A 17,844-nucleotide genomic window follows, 5' to 3' on the forward strand; every position below is an offset into this window, starting at 1 on the left:
AATAATCAATGTCTTTATAACATCTCTACTTTTTCATTACTGGTCAAATCCAAAATCTAATCTAATGCTAATCTTCCTGTCAGTTTTGTTATTTGCTTTTCTCCTCTTCATTGGTTCCTATTTTGAAGTGTGTGTAACAAATTAGTTTTCCCAGTCTTTATTTCTTTAATAACCCCAAATCGTCAGCCCTGCCGATTCTTGGAGTGCTTTATATCCTAAAATATGGCTTAGCCAATTTCTAATGATGATTGTCTGCTCTGCGTGGAAGAAAAGCAAAACAGAGTTTGCTGGTTCTACACCTTGTTTTAAAAAGCACATTTTAAAACTTACGGTTGTAATGCACCCACTGGAAATTAACAAATATCTTTATCCTTCATCTTGCATATTGCTTCTGGTAAATGATGTCTGTGGATAGAAGAAATTGAGTTTAATTAAGCATTTTGTTCTATGTCCACACTGAAGATTTTTGATAACTGCTTGCAAGAAACATGTTTTCTTTACATATTTTTTTTTATGAAAAGGAAGTATTATGAAAATGTTAGTGAGATATATACAGAAAAATCTGTTTACTTTCTCTGAGGATTCTCAGTAGTGTCAAGCTCTAGGAATGCGAATGCTGTAGCCTGGGATCCAGCAGAGTGTTTTTCTTGCAGTATTTCCCAGTCAAAGAGCACCTTTAGATGATAAAAAGCTCCGCTCCTTTGCCAGCTCTCTCACTTCAGCATTTGGATTTTTTCAGTTCAACTCATGGGATTAATTTCTCCCCTCACCAGGATTGTAGCATGTATCAGCAAAATATTATCTGAAATGTCTTAATGATTTTTTTTCTTTTTTAACTTCTATAGTAGAATGATGCATTGCTAATCACTGCCAAGATAGAATTGGGGAAACCACGTAGTCAACTCTGCCTTCTAAAGGGCCCTCTCATGCCATTGTCTTAGGCTAGAAACTCAAGATAACAGGCGTGAGCTGTTGGCTTCCTGAAAAGTTTTCGTTAGGTTGTCCCCAAGAGAGTTTTCAGCATTTGCAGAAGCTATCTATGGTCTAAATGCAGTCTTCAAAGTTTCTTATGGTCCTGTAGGAACTGAGTCATCCTGCAAAGAAAATCTGGTGCCAATGAAAATGCAAGTTTCAGGACACTTCAAAATATGCATTTTGGATAATGTCCTTGATACAATTCTGTGTGTCACCCTTAAGAAAGGAAGCTATCTTAAGCATCTTCATCCACCCACCTGCATTCCTTCAGGGCCTGGATGCCACTGTGTATTTTGGGCTCCTCTAGAGGTGTAATGGAGAAGGAGAAACACAGTGGAAATGAACAACATTCACCCTGGGAAAAATCATTATAGCTCAGGATGGAGGGAGAGTGAGAGAGGACGTCTCACATCTCTTAACGAGGTATGTGCAACTGAGCTGAGGCTGGGAATAGGAAGTGGCTAGTTGAGATCAGGGCTGCGGCAAAAGCATGGTCTCTCCTATGGAGCCCTGCAGATCAACTACCTTGTCCAAGACAGTCCATCCCAGCAGAATACTTCTAAAGATTTTTGTCCTGCAGATGCTTGCTTCTAGCTGTAGAGATCTAGTTCCTGGTGTAAATTCCTCCTCCTTACATAGTTATTCTTCTAAACATCTATCTAGAAACTGGCTCCAGCTTATCATTTGGTAGTCCAAGTTCTATTGTACACTCTTCGTCAGTAAGCTCTGTTCTTGTTGTGCGATGAAGGCTTTAGTCCACTGTTTCTGCATTGGAGTTTATTGGTTTATTAACTGTATAACATCTACGCAGCGTGCACAGGGAAAGACAGCTGAATTCACAGCAACGTTGTGTGCTGCCAACACCAACTGAAGTCCGTGTTTATGCTACTATTCCTTGAAAAGGCTGGAAGTCCTGCAGGGGCCCTCACTGCCACCAATTCCTTCCCACAACCACAGGGTGTAGCTCCAGCCTGTGCATCGTGTCCATTAGTAACAGCAGGCTTGGAGCCCTCCGGGGCCTGGGCTACTTCTTCCTCCTCCATCTATTGCATCACTTTTTTACCCCAGCACTATTTCCAAAGGGCCTTATGCATCATCCTTCTCTTTAATACAGTATATTGTGTGACTAATGTCCAAAGGCAACTGGGAACCCTAAGCAAAAGAAGCGAGCAAGATGTGTCCCAAGCCAAATAAACCCAACATTCTGATATATTTATAGAATTAATGTCATAGCTGAATCATGGGGCAAAAGGGACAATGAACTGTTAAAGCACAGGCTTATGTATCCTGTATGTTATGCACACGGGCTGATTACACTCTCTGCTGCTCATAAGGATATTGATTTACTGAGAGTTGCAAAACCCAAAGTGTCTTCTGGAGCCTGGGATAATTGTTACATGAATAGGGAACCAGAAAGGAGAACAGAAAGGAAAAGGCCCATTTGTTAAGGAAGCAACAGAAAGTTCTTTTTCAAATCCAAACCTCTCCTTTTGCAGCAGGGTGTTGCACCATCACAAAAAATGTTTCATATCTATGTATGGCTAAAATACCCCTTGATGTATTCCAGCTTCAGAAAGCCTCCAGTTAGTTTGACTTGTTCCCTACAAACGTGGTCCGTATTACATTCACACGATTTTCAGGTGCGGGTATATGGCGAAGATCTTTTCTATGTTCAGTTGGTGGTTCATGCGAGGAGCACTGTGAACTGCAGTCTTGTTTGTGGATGCGTAATGTAGATGAGGGCTGCCCCAAGAAAGCTGGATTTTGCCTCTTAGGTTCACAGTGAAGGTTGCAGTTTGCCTAGATTTGGTTAGTGTGGACTTCCTTTTTGTATTTTCTGTCAATCTAATGAAGAAGCAAAATGCTCAGTGCAAAATTACCCACAGATAAAAGTATTCATTCCGGGAGCAGACTGGGTCCAATTCAGCTATTTGTCTATTCATTTCTTTCAGTTATTGTTGGGTCAGATTTAAATTGATCATATTTTGAAAAGATAATTTTAGCCTTCAAAGGTAAAAAAATCAACAGAAAAACAGTCAAGCTTCCCAAAACTGCCAGTGTGAGTATAATCGAGATCAACTGTACCTCAGGAGAGCTGATTATTAAGTCTTGCTCCTTCCCGCTGATGTTTTACATTCATATCTGTGAGCATTTATAAGTGTCTTCATGTACTCATCCAGAGTCTTGCTAAAAATGCACCTTTTAAAAAACATATTTTAAACAGCCTGTTCTGCAGAATTTCTGTTCTTTTCCTTGGCACCTTTTACTGTCACCTACTGCTCCTCCTGTAATACCTGCTGATCTCATCTGCATTTGGTATTTGCAGTAGCCTTTGTCTTCTCTCACCGTTTTATTTCAAATGCCACTTTTTTTCCTTCTTCCTGTTTCCTTCTGTTCCTGTGTAGCTTGGTGACAACATCACTTAATGTTATTGGTATTAGAGGACCAAGGCTGATCTGTAGGAGCGTATAGAAATTACTTCCCTGGTACGCTCTGTATACGATTAAAGGCTTTTATGTGTGGCTGGTTTTGTCAGTCGAATATTAAGGAAGGTGTCTGTGCAGTCTTTCAAAATGTACTTATGTACTTTGGAGTGACATAACCTTTACTCTAGCCTATAAACCCCATACTGTTTCCTGTCCATAGATGAACGCTTTGCTGCTTGGCATTTGGGGTTTCCATCTGTGAATCAGTCTAGCATTTCTGCCTCAGTGAAAGTGATAGATAAAACAGCCATTTTAAAAAAAATCCCTTTTCTCTTCTTCCCATCAGTGGGGTGATATAATTCCTGTCACAGGAAGGAAGCATGTCTGATAAGCAGGAGAAGTGGCGGGTTTATTTACTGTTACAAAGACTACTGTTATTCCCTTTACAGGAGGGCAGGAGTTTTTCTGTTTGTAAACCCTGGGTTACTGTCAAGTGGTCACCGGAGAAACATTTTACATGTACATACAGCATGTGGTGTGGGCACACATCCACAAGGGAGTGAAAGAATTTGGATTAATTCTTTGCAGAACCGTGGGGTTTACAGTGATTTCAGTGCAAGTACAAACAGTCTTGTAGATGCCGTGTGGCACTATGCTTACTAACTTGGGTAATATTTAACTCAAGAATAGCTACAGACTAACCTGAAGTGGGTATTTCTTAATAAGGAAACCATAGTAACAGTCCTCCCTGGGATTATTGTTACTATATATTGATCCTTTTCTCGTACTCATTCAGGATTTTTCCTAGATAGTTCCTATGGAAAAAATCCATAAGAATAGAGTCGGATTTTTTTCTCCCGCTGTAGAATTTTTAAACCATGACATTAAATGTAAGGGCTTGACTATTGTGGGAATAGCTGGCACAGCTTTTGCAAATAATCTGTTCTCTGCGAGTTATGTGTTTGGTCTGCTCTAAGGGAATCATTATAATTCTCTTTAGAAGTGGATAAACTAAACCATAAAGGGCTGTTTTGGTACAGAACGAAAACATTCATTTGAGGAGTTAGTACCGAATGACTACTGCGCTTCAATTTTAATTTATCTCCTCCTGAAGCAGCTTCTCCATGTAGCCAAATAGAAAATGATCTCTCTAATAGGTGCGTTTGTTTTAAATCTGCATTAGAAGAATTTTTATTGTATGGACTTAGTAAGTTCTATAGACTGCCAGTATAGCTTGCTGCACTTACCTGGGTACTGTCCAATTAAGTCTACCGCAGACCATTGCCCTCAGAACTCATTTCCAGATAGATGTCTCCAATTATCCGGCAGAACTTTCTCCTTTAACTGTCTCATAATGAACTTGTTGTCATGTTTTTATTATTCTAAACTATTAAAATGTCAAAACTCTTGGGATTCTAAGCAAGGGTCATAAGTAATCTCTCTTGGGATAAGCAAACTATTAAGGTTTGTCTTCCCATTGTAAAGTAAGTTTTGAGAATACTGATTTGTTATCTGTCTTAGGTAAAATAATTGAGGATAAGGAATAAGCAACAAGACTCTGCTTAAATATTTGATGCAATGCTATACAAGATGCAATTACTTCGGCTGGAGATGATGTGAAATAGTACAAGAACTGAAAAATAACCAGAGAACTAGCTGAAGGAAAATGCCAATATTTTGTTTTGAAAAGGGAGCTACCAGGCTAAAGAAATGTTTATAAGCGGAGGTTATCAAGGATTGATCACAGGCCACTCTTGTTTGGTATCTTTGGTAAGGACTTTGGATACAAAGGAACCATTAGTACAGAAGATTGAAATATCATGCAAAAGAAACTGCATGACCTTGAAGAAGAGAATAGAAATGCCACGATAATTAATCACAGAACCATAGAACAGCCCAGGTTGGAAGGGACCTCAAAAGATCATCTGGTCCCACCTTTTGTGGGAAAGGGAACCTAGATAAGATTATCTAGCACCCTGTCATGATGCAAAGTATAGTCACAGACTTGAAAAACTATTAACAAGAATTTCTGTCACCAGGTGGAGACTCATCAACTGGAAATGACAATGGAATGAATAAACAAAGGCTTATTAGTCAGTAACTGATGCTGAGGCACCAATGCAGTGGGGCAAAAAGGAAGTTAAATAGGAACTCAGATGCATAGTAACGGGGTATTTCTTTGTTTGTGTATTTGTGCTTTTAAAGAGGCAATGTAATTACGCAAGGGCCTGGCAAAACCTCATCTGGAATTCCGCATACCTTTCTGCGCCACCGTGATAAAGAAAGATGAACAAAAACCAGTACAGGTACATGGAAGGGCTACTAGGAAGATTAAGGGAATGAGGAATCTATCTTTTTGAGACTTCGTTTTAGACAAATAAAGTCTGAGAAGTGGTGGGATCACTGTCTACACAATTACAACGGAGTAAAGACCATGTAAGAGAAAGAGCTATCGTAGATAAGAAGTAATGTTAGCAGAAGAATAAGTAGGTATAATTTGTACATATTTTTGAGCTATGTGTGTGAAGAAGTTTCTACCTGTCAGCAGAAAGATGCTCAGGAATACCCTTCCAACAGAAATGGTGTAGTGAGCAATTTTGCAGGTAGGCACGTATGCATGCAACCTGCTTCGGTTTAGGATGAAGCTTGGTATACTGGTGATCCAAAATATTTCCTCCTGTCCCGTGTCCTTATTCTCTTTGGAGAAGGCTTGCAATTGATCTTTAAAAGCAAGATCATCTTAAAACAAACAAGCCAAAACAAATAAAAGCAACCCCCTGAGGTCCCTGAATCTCACATCACTATCCAGAAGCTCATTTTGACAGTAGAGCTAACACAGGTATAAGATTTTGCCAGAGGCAGAGTCTCTTATCAAATTGAAAGCATTGACAACATCCAGGTAAGGAAAGAGAAGAAAAGGAAGGGATTTTTATTTTTTTTTAATTTTTCTACATGCCTACAATTGAACCATGGTACGTTCCCAGAAAAATCAGAAAACTCTTCACAGAGAAACAGAAACAAAATCTAACAGGAATCTGGGGAATTTTCCAAACTATTTAGTTGTTTACTTTAAAAGCTGAGTTACTCCAACTTTGCAAATATGCATTTTACAGAGGATTGCAGGCAATTTTTGTTTCTCTGACATCCAGTTCATTGATTAAATATATAAACAGGATGTCTTTAAGAGCAGAAGGTTTTAAAACAGGATTTGATACTAAGCAAGAGATCTGCTAGTTCCCTTTTAGCTATTTGAGTTTCATCTTTGCTTATCAGAGCTGTTTTAGGGTACAGTAATTTCCAAGTGCACTATTGGGTTGTGAGGTAAATAATCTCTAGAGATGAATATTTTTTCTTTCTTTTTTACTGTAAATGACAATAGTACATAGGCTAGAAATTTCCCTTGTAAATTCTGGTCATCCCATTTGTTTGCTAAGTTCCAGTATGGACTCAGGACCTATTCTCTCAGTGCACTGAGAAGTTACGCACCTTTGCTCATGCCTTTCTAGGGGTAGGTGATCCATCAGCCGTGTTCAAGGACTTGATTAATGGCCAAAAGCCATCAAATTTGAAAGAGACTTTTTGATCATACAGGTGAAGAAATTAATGACAAGAGCTTATGTATTGTTTATGTAAGCACAGAAGTCCCTTTCATCCAGGTGAATAAAATGCTGAGGGAGCCTGTCTCAGTTTGAACCTTTGTCCTGCTGGTAGTTCCACACTTCTCCTATCTGGAGTTTCAGATAACTCAGGGAGTCTCGAACAGTCAGTGAGGTCAGCCCACGCAGAGCAGCTTGCAGCAGAGACAGGATCTAATTGTGGATACAATTCAAGCAGAAGACTGTAAACGGGGATATGGGTGATTGAGAGCTGTAACATAAAGTTACCTGACTACTCAGGCTTTTCATGAGCAATTCTAAATGACACTCACATGTGAAGACATCTGTATTTTTATCATCGTGTTAAGAAACTATGTCATCAAAATATTTTCCCCATAAATTATTAGATTATCAACTTTCTCTGCGATTTGATTGATATTCTATTTAATTCATATGAAAACCAACTCCTGAAGTTTTCACTATTTGGTTTTCCATCATTGTTTGTTTCCATTTATTTTCTTTACATTTCCAACCACAAATTCAGGAAACAACATACAGTTGCAGATAGTTACTTTGAATTCCAGTTATAGCTTTTATAATGGTTGGGAAAAATGAAAATATTTTAATTTTTAAGTACCAGCTATATACATTCAAAAGAAAAATGGATGGTGTGTTTTCAATTTCACTTTTATCGCAGTATGTGGCATCAGATGCATATGGAGAGACTCTTAGCTGTCGTTTTCTTGGTTTGCTGTCACAAACTCGAAGAATATATTATTACAAATGATAACATAGGGATATTAAACTGTTGCATTATTTCTTAATAAAAATCCCATTACACAGTCTGCATACTTGTTTTATACCTAAACAGCTGTGTTTCAAGAGCAGTAATTCAGTTATTGAATGCATATTAAAAAGAAGTGAGTGAGAAAGTAATAATCTATCCCAAGTCAACACGCAGGTTCTAGTTCTTTGCTTGGAAACATTCCAATTTCAATAATAATAACAACAACAACCATTTTTTTTTCATTATGCTATATATTTTCAAAATGCTGTTTAATAGAGAAATGGTCTTTATTCAGGGCCATCATGCTTTGCAAGGTATGTTGCTGTTGGTAATTTATCAGGTGAAATCTATCTCTTTCCAGCGCCACCTGCCCATTTTACCTACTAAGAATGTAAGTTCTTCAAGGCAAAGGATTTGTTGCACTGAGTAGCCAATTCAGGGAAATGTTCCAGTACTTTCCTGGTCTTTCCATGCACTGATACACTTGAAGAAAACTGCTCTGCTATTATTCATGCTTTGACATGCAATAATGACAGCTGTGGGAACATCAGGCTGTATCATGTGGCCTGAAATGGTTGCTTTTGTGTCCCATAGGTTGAGGCTTCCTAGTAATTCAGTGATGCTTTCCAAAGCCACTTATCTTTCCATCAGCCATCTGCCCTGTCCTGTGACAGATAATCCCTTGTACACTTTGGTTTTAGTTTTTCTTACCGTCCCTTCACAAGACATAGTACTGGTTCGTACTTGGCTCAGGTTGGGATATTTGAACTGTAATAATTCAGTGTGATTTTGTTTTCACTTTACTGAAATATTTTCTTAACTACAACAGAACTATGTCAGTGTTACGCATGTGTAGAGCGCACATTTCCTCAATTTAACTCTGCTCTTGCTTGGAGCCCCTTCATCACTGAGTTCAGTGAGACTGTCACCAACCGCATGGCGCCCAAAGGCAGGCTATGGAACATGGCATCTCATGTACAGTGATTACTACATGTTTAAAAAATGTGTCCGGTCCTGCAGCACATTCAAGAAATTCGGCACATCCACATGGTGGTCTGTATAGGCAGAATCTACTGCTCTGTTAAAGGAGCGTAGCCTGAAAGTTTATGCCTTAACGCGAGAGATGTAAAATGGAATTTTCTGCTTCAGGTTTCCTTTTCGTAGTTTAGCAACTAGATTCCTGCATTCTATCTGCTCGCTCTAAAATGGTTTTATAACATGTTCTGTTTGCCAGCACAATATTAAAAGGTCCCCAGACACTGTTTTAACTCACTTGTCATGTTTTCTACACTATACCTCACTTTGTAATTACTGCCTCCCATTGCCAATAATTCATGCCCTCCAGAAGGCCCTGTTTAAGACTGAGTAATAAAATACTAAGAGATTCATATTCAGTTGATGACAGATCATTTAATGCAACTCTTACCAAAACTCTCCAGCGTCTAGGAAATTGGCAGAATGCTGCTGATGGCTGCTTTCTGATGTCATTCAATTAGCAACCAAGGGTTAGTTCTCTCAGGTTATTCTCCCAAGTTTAATGGAGCAGATTTCTTTTTAATCTTCAGTCCTCTCAGGGAATTGTATGAGGCGAGTTTAATTCATGTATATGTGGCATGAACGTGGATCTTCTCAGACTGCAAACCGAGACTTGTATTATTGTTTCAGCACTGTAGTTAGTAAATTGAAATATTTTCATTTAATCGTGTGCTGATACTCCCAGTGAGAGCACAAGAGCTTTGCGTGCCTGGATCCATATTCGGGTTCTGAACTCGCATGTCACAGTCTAGATTTTCTCAAAATCTTAAGGGAAATTCTGAACAGCTGCATATGTTGCCAAGCACTTGGATGATTTGCCTTACTGATGTCAAAATTGTAGTCCCAACAACTTAACTAGTACAATGAAATATCACCCCTGTTTTTTCCCCTATACCCCCCCTCCTTTATGCCATCTTGGTAATACAAAGGTATTTTAAAATGGGTGCGTATGACATTTCTCTAATTTACAAGCTGACTTCAGTAAGGGTGTTCATGTGGGTACATTCCAGCTGAGTAAGAGCACTGATAAACTGCCTCTGGTAAATTTAGTAGCCACGGTTTTTACTGCATGGATATCACTCTGCTCCTCTGCCATTGATTACCAGAACTGATAGAGGAGGGTATACCCCTGCTTAGCTTACTTCAGTTCTCGCTCAAATGCCTTGGTTCCTCTGAAAGGCCACTGATGCTTCAAGGTAAGACACTGCATTTTGCTTTTCTGTGTTTTATTACTGATGGAGTCAGAGAGTGAGAAGTTTTGGTTTTAAACTTGTGAGAAGAGCTGTTGTGAAACCTGCTCCTCTCCTCCCCCCAAGTCAGTGGGATTTGTCATCAGCGACTGCCTTTGTGCCAGGGTTTCAGCCAAGGTGTTCAGTTCCTACTGAGTGTGGGGGAAGACCAAGGGACAGGGTACAGACTTCAGACATCCAGAGGAAAAAATGAGCTTTGGTTGCTTCTGAAATCCACCTAGGCTAGAATTTCATGCCATATTAACACTGTTTAAGTGTATTTTCAGGGTGCATGGATGTAATGTGTAAAAGCACACATAGCAATCCTTTGTTTGAGAGATTAGGTGCACAGTTTTCGGGGTGGCAACACCGTCTAAAGCAGGTCTTACCTGCTCACCCCCACCCTTCTCCCGTATCACTGCCCTCCCTGTGGTGCCAGCACAATGCTTATGGGCTGCATAATAAACCCTGTCCGTGAACCTGAGTTACTCGCAAAGTAATCCTGCATGAAAAAAAGATCCTTTTTTTGAGTGTCAGTTGTCTGATTCTGTTCACAGAATGGCTTGACAAACACCAGGAATGGCACAGCTGGAAGAGGGGAGCAGACAGACAGACAGAAGTAAAGGCGGGGGAATGCCTTGAACTGGTAGGTCATGCTTGCTACCGAACACTTGTGTCATGAACCCTTTCACCCTCATTTGGCGTCCAACATTTGTATACATAAACAAGACAGATTATCCGTCACTTGATAGACACATACATATCTCAGCTGCCTTGTTAACATGCTTTAGTAATAGCAGAACCCTTGGACATTAATAGGCGGTTGTGATGCTATCACTCATTTCCTGAATTGGCCACTTTCATGCAGATGAAGAAGACAAGCTGGTTACTCAGAACTATGTTCTTAATGGTCATCGTTTCTCTGGAACTTCATTGATTCTGATGTAATAGCTTGAAAAGATTCCTCTCCTTCTCCACTTTCCTTTGGGAACAAATAAGTTAGAGAAAACATTGGAAGAATTCGTAACTGATTTTGAAGTTTGCCTGTGATGAGAATGATGACTTTTTGGTTTTGTATATGGAGGTGTTCTTTCTGGTAGTACCTTCTTAGATATTTTGTGAACCTTTAGTGTCACATTTGTTTTTACTTTTTAAGAAATTCATGCCTTCAGGGGAAGGACTTAAGTGATAAATCATTTTCATCTCTATCCTGATACTTGCCAAAACAGTACTGGTTGATACCCAGTGAGAGATTACTCTTCATAATTGTTTTTAGCATTTCAAACCCCTAAACTTGCCTTCACAGCACTGTGAGCATGATATGCCCAACGCATTTGAATCCCATGAATCAGACAGCTACACTAAGTCAATCCACTCTGTAGAAAGGTTTGCCATCACCAACAAAATGGAATAAGGCCATTTGGAAGTGAATGCTTCTTATAGTTTCCTCATATGATTTTTTTATTACAGAAGGACTTGAAAAATGTACAGTAGTGGAAAAATGTCTTACACAGCATCTGATGTATAGAACAGTGGTTCACAAGCAATAAGGCACAACTGCCAGGCGAGACGTGAGTCTATTACCTGCAGGAATATGTTCCACAGGACTCCCCTGGGAGCTGCGAAACATTAACAATTTTCTCAGGTGAGGCTTAGCTCCCCAAAAGACCACTCAGAATATTAAGCATTCTTACTGAATCACGTACTTTTCCCCTATATACACTATATTTCAGTTCTTTCTGATTTTTCCAGCAATAATAATTTAAAAAAATTAAACCAATTGGCTCGTAACAATTCCTTTAAGAGTTGCCCTCCATAGCACTGGGTAAGGTTTCGGAACAATCACATGAAAACCGATGCCCAGGGAATCCTTCCTGAGTTTACACCAAACTCACTGCCTTGGGGGACAAGGCTTTGGGTGGTCAGCCCCTGAATGCACGTTATTCTTGCTGAGTAGGCATGATCACTACAGTCCAGGATTTATGTACTAAGAGGACTCCAAGCATTGGCTGAAGGAGCAGTGAATGAAGTGTTGGCTACAGTTTGGACAAGTAGCTGTAAAAGTAAAATACTAAAAGCCTTAAGATAAAGCTGTTTCAATGAGAAATTGCACCTGATATAAAATACGTTCTGCTTCCAGCTGAGAGAGAATGATTTGGGGTAATGTTTTTCCAAAAGTGCTTAACCATTGTGTTAGTGAGTTTATGTGCCTGCTTTTAAAAAGCAGTTAGATGTTCCTTTGCTCAGCATTTCAAGGACAATGTGGCTTAAGTTGTGGAGGCTGCTCCTGTCAAGATCGCCTTGGAAATGTTTGTTACCACTTTCTTGTCAGAAGTTGCTAGTTCTACAGCAGAATCAGCAGAGCAGATTAGTCTACTAATGATCAAACTATGCCTTGAGGTCCCTCCCAATCTTTGTACTGAAGTGGCTACAGAGAGCTTACCTGATTGTTATACATACTCTCCTATGGGTTGCTTACTTTTCTACACCGTAACTGCTTGCTCTCTGAGTGCATGTCTAAACCTGAGAGCATATCTGTGCGGCCCAACGCAGACTGTGATAAATGGAATAAACCAGTATGGGAAGCAATGCAGATGAATTGTCAGGATGGGATAGTTAGCCGCGCTGAGCAGCAGAGCTAACTGTTCGGGTTCCTGTTATTACAGGCTACATTGGAACAGTGCTGATAGGGAAACCGCACAACTGTACAGCACTTTCACCATTACATGACTTCAGCAAGACTGATGTGCCACAATGCTGTTGTGCTTGCTAAAATGGCCATCCCATTTTGGGAACTTGAGTTAGTGCTGCTACGTGTGCTCCAAGGACACATGTCAAGGCTGTCAGCTCGGAGTTCTTCGACAGTTGTCTGTAACTCTGTGGTCCACTGCTTTCGTGCAGTGTTTGCATACAGCAATAGCTGTGCGGCTGCGATCTGAAGTGCTCGGAACCGCACAAATGGCTATGGTATCTTATCCGTGCAGTGGAACAGGCTCAATGCACATAGATGTTTGCTCCACCTGTCGCAGCAGTCACGTCTCATGTTCTGCTCTCGTAGAGGCAGCTCTACCTGAAAGACTATCAGAAAATCCCAGTGACCATATTTTGTTACTCATGAAATACGGTCTATAAATTGCCTTCAGGGACTCTCCATCCAGATAACCAGCAGGGTCTGAATTTTCATTTACAGGATTCGGCCCTGCTGAAACACGGGGAAGTCCCTGTACATACCATCAGGCCGCGCGGGTTCGGCGTGCCTGGAAGTGACACGCTCCCCGCGGCCGGGCCGCCACGCCAACCCACTCCCACCAGCCTTTCCCAGGGCAGAATTTGGATGGCGGGGGGGGGGGGGGGGGCTCGGGGAGGCACAGCCAAAGGCTGCCCCGAGTCGCCGGGCCTGGCCTACCCCGCGGCAGAGGAGCGGGCGGGCAGGCGCCACCCCGCCTCGAGCGCGCTTCCCCCTCAGGGCCGACCGCGCGCCCAACGGCCGCCCCGCCGCGGGGGCAGCCCCTTCCCCTCAGCCGCCGGCGGGCGGGGAGGGACCAGCCGGAGAGTGCCTCGGGGGGAGGCGCTTCCAGCCTCGCCGCAGCCGCGGCGGTGGGGCAGGGCTAGGCCGGGCCGCTCGGCAGCCGTGGGCGCTTCCCCGCTCCCCCCCTCACCCCCCCGTTCCGCCACCGGAGGAGGCCTCGGGAGGATCCTCCCGGCCGAGGTAGCCGCGGCCACAGTGTCCCCTAGCGGCGGCGCGCCCGCCCGGCCCCGGCGGCCAGCAGAAAGTGAAAGCCTTTGCAATTAAAAGTCTAGAGTTTCGGGATTACCATGAAGAAAGCGAAAACTTGCCCAGGCGGCCCATCCTGGTGCAGGAGGGAAGGAGAGCGCACGGCAGGCCCCGGGCCTGCAGGCCGCCCCGCACGGACCTGTCAGCGGAGGGTCCCCCTGAAAGTGAGGGGGCTTGGCACCTCCCTGGGCCGCTGTAAGGCAATGCATTGCAGGATTCGGGCCAAAGCAACTTAAGTTTTTATCGTCAGATAAAAATAGAAAACGTATAAAACTCTTTCCAGCCTACCCGGTTGGGTTTATGACTTTGGGGAATGTGTCGAGCTTTAATGATCTGCTTCTGACAGTGCCGCCCAGTCTGCAGAAAGCAGCCAAAACCAGCACCGTTCTAAGAGAATAATCATCGTTCTCGTAGAAATTCCAGCAGCCTTGGTGTGACTCGTCTAAGTATCTGCTTAATGTTGGCTTACTGTTAAAGAGCCAAACTCTGTGCAGCTTACTACATGCAATGCTGTTCCAAATTAACTAAAATACAAGAATCACATCAAGATGATGCAAGATAGACTCATAGTTTAATAGTTTAATGCAAGAAATATGTAAAGGCTTTGCACAAGCCATGCATAATAACTGCATCTTTTTGGCACCGGGACTTGACATTTGATGACACAGTGCTGAGTTAATCTAAGAAGCAAAACATGTAGTCTTTCAAAAAGAACTGTGCTTGTTGTTTGGAGGATGGGAGAGGAAACGGAAAGGTTAGTTACACTTGGATATTAAGTGTTAATGCACTGTCTTATCTTCAGTCAGTGGGGGAGAAGGAATGGATCTGCTCTGAGTAAAGTGCTTTTGAAAGCTTGTTTCACTTCTGCTTGCTGTTGCCTACTATCCAGCCAGCAAGTATCTGGTTACTGTCTTTGAGATGTTCACAGGAGCTGATCAGGGGATGGTTTGATTGAGAAACACGTACTGGAAATACCACATTTCATAGAAGGAAACAGTGAATAGAAACCCTGCGTTTGAGTTCTATCTTATTTCTTGCTATCCGTACTAGAAGTGAAATACTCCACAGCTTTGTGATTCAGTGTTGTGCTACTCATATCATGCTCACAGTTCATGTTGAAGTGCTATGCATGTGTGTGAATTAAAAGGTCTCCGTATGATCTAGGCATTTCTGGGTTTGAGCGATCAAATTATGTACAAGAACCAAGCTGCTTATTAGGGAACTAGTAAAAGACTAGATTACAAGAATTGAATTTTGCCTTTTGTTGTATCTGTTAGAAACGGGAATCAGTTTCATTCGAGCTGCTCTGTGTTACTAGGGGCAGAAACCATCATTATTCATGATGCCTATGAAAGGAGCTGATTGCAGATTGTGTTCTTCCCCTCTAATTTTCCACAGTCCCTTATATTTCCTTTCATTATCTTCCTTCCTGTGGATGGTGACTATTTTCCTTAGCAGTCAAGAGAGATGCAAGAAACTGTCTTCCACAGGCTGCATGTGCTGATCTATGATTTATCAGAAGTAAGTGTATTTCAGGGAAATCCTCTCCCAGAATCATCTTCTGGGAATGTTAATTTCTGAGAGGGCCCTGAGATAATTTTTCTTTCTTTTTATATTTTTCTCTTATATTTCGTCTGCAGTTTATGTTGCTATTTATCTCTGTTCCTATTTAAAAAGCAGATGAATATATTTTCCTCTGCCTTAAATAGTCTTATAGTTTTTTGGCACCGTTTCCCATTTTACCAACTCAGGATTGTAGGATATAAAGCCCAGAGCCAAACTTCAGTTCTTTGTATTGTTCCATCCAGTAAGTATTTCTGGCACGTCCCTGCAAGGGATGTTTGCAATAATTTGCCCTGTTTTTTTACTCTGGTAAAATAATATTCTGTGGTTTTGCTCTATTAAGTAAATGGATATTCATGACAGTAGAGCCAAAGAGAATCCTCTTACCTCTCTTTATGAAGAAATGTCTATCTCCAAGCTTTTTATGGAAAATGAATCCAGATTTTCTGAACTGACTGTTCACTTTCAATCTATGATTTTGGCTCTCTAGCTGTCTGTGTAACCATCTAAAAACTTACAGGCAGGGGAAAGTTTCTGATACATATTAGCAAGAAAATTACACCTACCTCTGGGAGATGCACAAAACCATGAACTCTCTAGATTAAAGTCCAGATTGGTCAGAATTTGTTTGAAAGGCTGAAGGGCATAATTTTGGCTTGGTTTGTTTCTTAGCAGATTGATGAAAGATGAGGTAATAGGAAGCTTTCTATGTGTTCCAAGGCTTAAGAAGCTGACCTCGAGCTCAATGTGCTGCTTGATCCTTGTGAAGCCTTACATGACAGGTGTTTGTTGGTCCATGCCCAGTGGGAACAGTTATATAGTAGTCAGAGTTTACTGAAAATTAAAACTGGTATTGTAAAACAACAGCAATAGGTAGTGGGTTTGAAACAGACTGTTTTGCTCATGACCTTTTTTTTTTTTTAAGGGGTTTTATTTTTTCTATTTAAAAACAAAACAGTTTTCACTTTTAGTAATGAAATGGTCCACTTAATGAGAATGTGTGGAATACTGTAGGTCTCCCAGCAAGTTTTATGGGCTGGGCTTCCCGTATATTTAAAATAAGAAAACTACTTTGTGATCGAACCTCCCTGGTCCCCACTCATAAAATGGGAATTGAAACAACTCTTTGTACCCTGCCTGTCTTCTAGGCAGGATTTTAGCATTTCAAAGAACGGTCCATTACTTTGTGTTTGTCTGCTGTTTGGTGGCATAAGAAAGCCACAAATTCATGTGTGGTTTCTAAGCAGTGTTAATGATGATGTATACTGAAACAAGTTTAACAATGACTTAAATCATGGTGTAAGTTTCTCATTGTATGTAAATTATTCCTAAAAGAGGAGTAAGTGATAAAATGCAGTAACTTGAGCTAATTCAGCACTTGGCAAGCATGCAAAACAAGTGTAATGGAGATGCTGAAGAGGAAGAGGTGTGGGAAGATAACCTATATGTTTGGGGAGAACCGTCTAATCTTAAGCTCTCCTGTTAGTTATTCATGTCACCACAGGCTGGGCATTAGGTGCTATTGGAATAATTGCCATTAATGATGCACTCAGCCTCTCCACAGAAGCTATGGAGCGCACACTGAGTGCAGCAGCACTGGGAAGTGTGGCTGAATGTGGAGATTCAGAGGACAGGGGCCAGTGGCAACAAGTCCCCGCCCGGCATGGCAGGTGTGCCTCCCAGGTAACCCCCACACTATCCCAGGTGCCCTTGCAAAACAGATATGGTGTTCTGCAAAGGGTACCAGAGGATGACAAGGACGACAGCTTGCTGAACTTGGAGTTGTCACCAAGGTCAAGACGAATTGCTCCTTGTATAACAACATCCTCAGTTATGAAAGAAAGACAGGTCCTTGTAGTAGGGGACTCGATTCTGAAGGGAGTGGAAGGACCCATATGTAGAGCAGACCCAATCTGTAGGGAAGTCTGCTGTCTCCCTGGGGCCAAAGTTAAGGATGTCCAGAGGAAACTCCCTACCCTAGTTCGGCCTTCTGACTACTACCCTTTATTGATTTTTCAGTTAGGCAATGATGAAATTTCAGGAAGAAGCCTGAGGGCAATGAAGAAAGACTTCAGGGCCCTGAGACGGCTGGTTAGGGGATCAGGAGCACAAGTAGTGTTTGCTTCTATCCCAACAGTTGCTAAGATTGATGAGAAGATCATGCCATTGAAGAGAAGAGGAAATGCCACTGATCAATGCCGATCATGGGCTGCTTTTCAAGACACCAGGCCTGCTGGCAACAGATGGTAAAAGCCTGTCTTAGAGGGGGAAAAGGGCTTTAGGGCAGGAGCTGGCAGGGGTCATTGACAGAGCTTTAAACTAGATTTGAAGAGGGATGGGGATAGATCTGAGCTTGCTAGCAAAAAGCCTGAAAGCAGCATGCTGGCACTAGACTTGGAAAAGGTAGGTGGCGTAACTGGGCTCCTTAGGAATAAGTCTGGGGGTGGCAGAATTTCGG

Source organism: Vanellus vanellus (assembly GCF_965231255.1).
Source record: "Vanellus vanellus genome assembly, chromosome: 3".
Lineage (NCBI taxonomy): Eukaryota > Metazoa > Chordata > Aves > Charadriiformes > Charadriidae > Vanellus > Vanellus vanellus.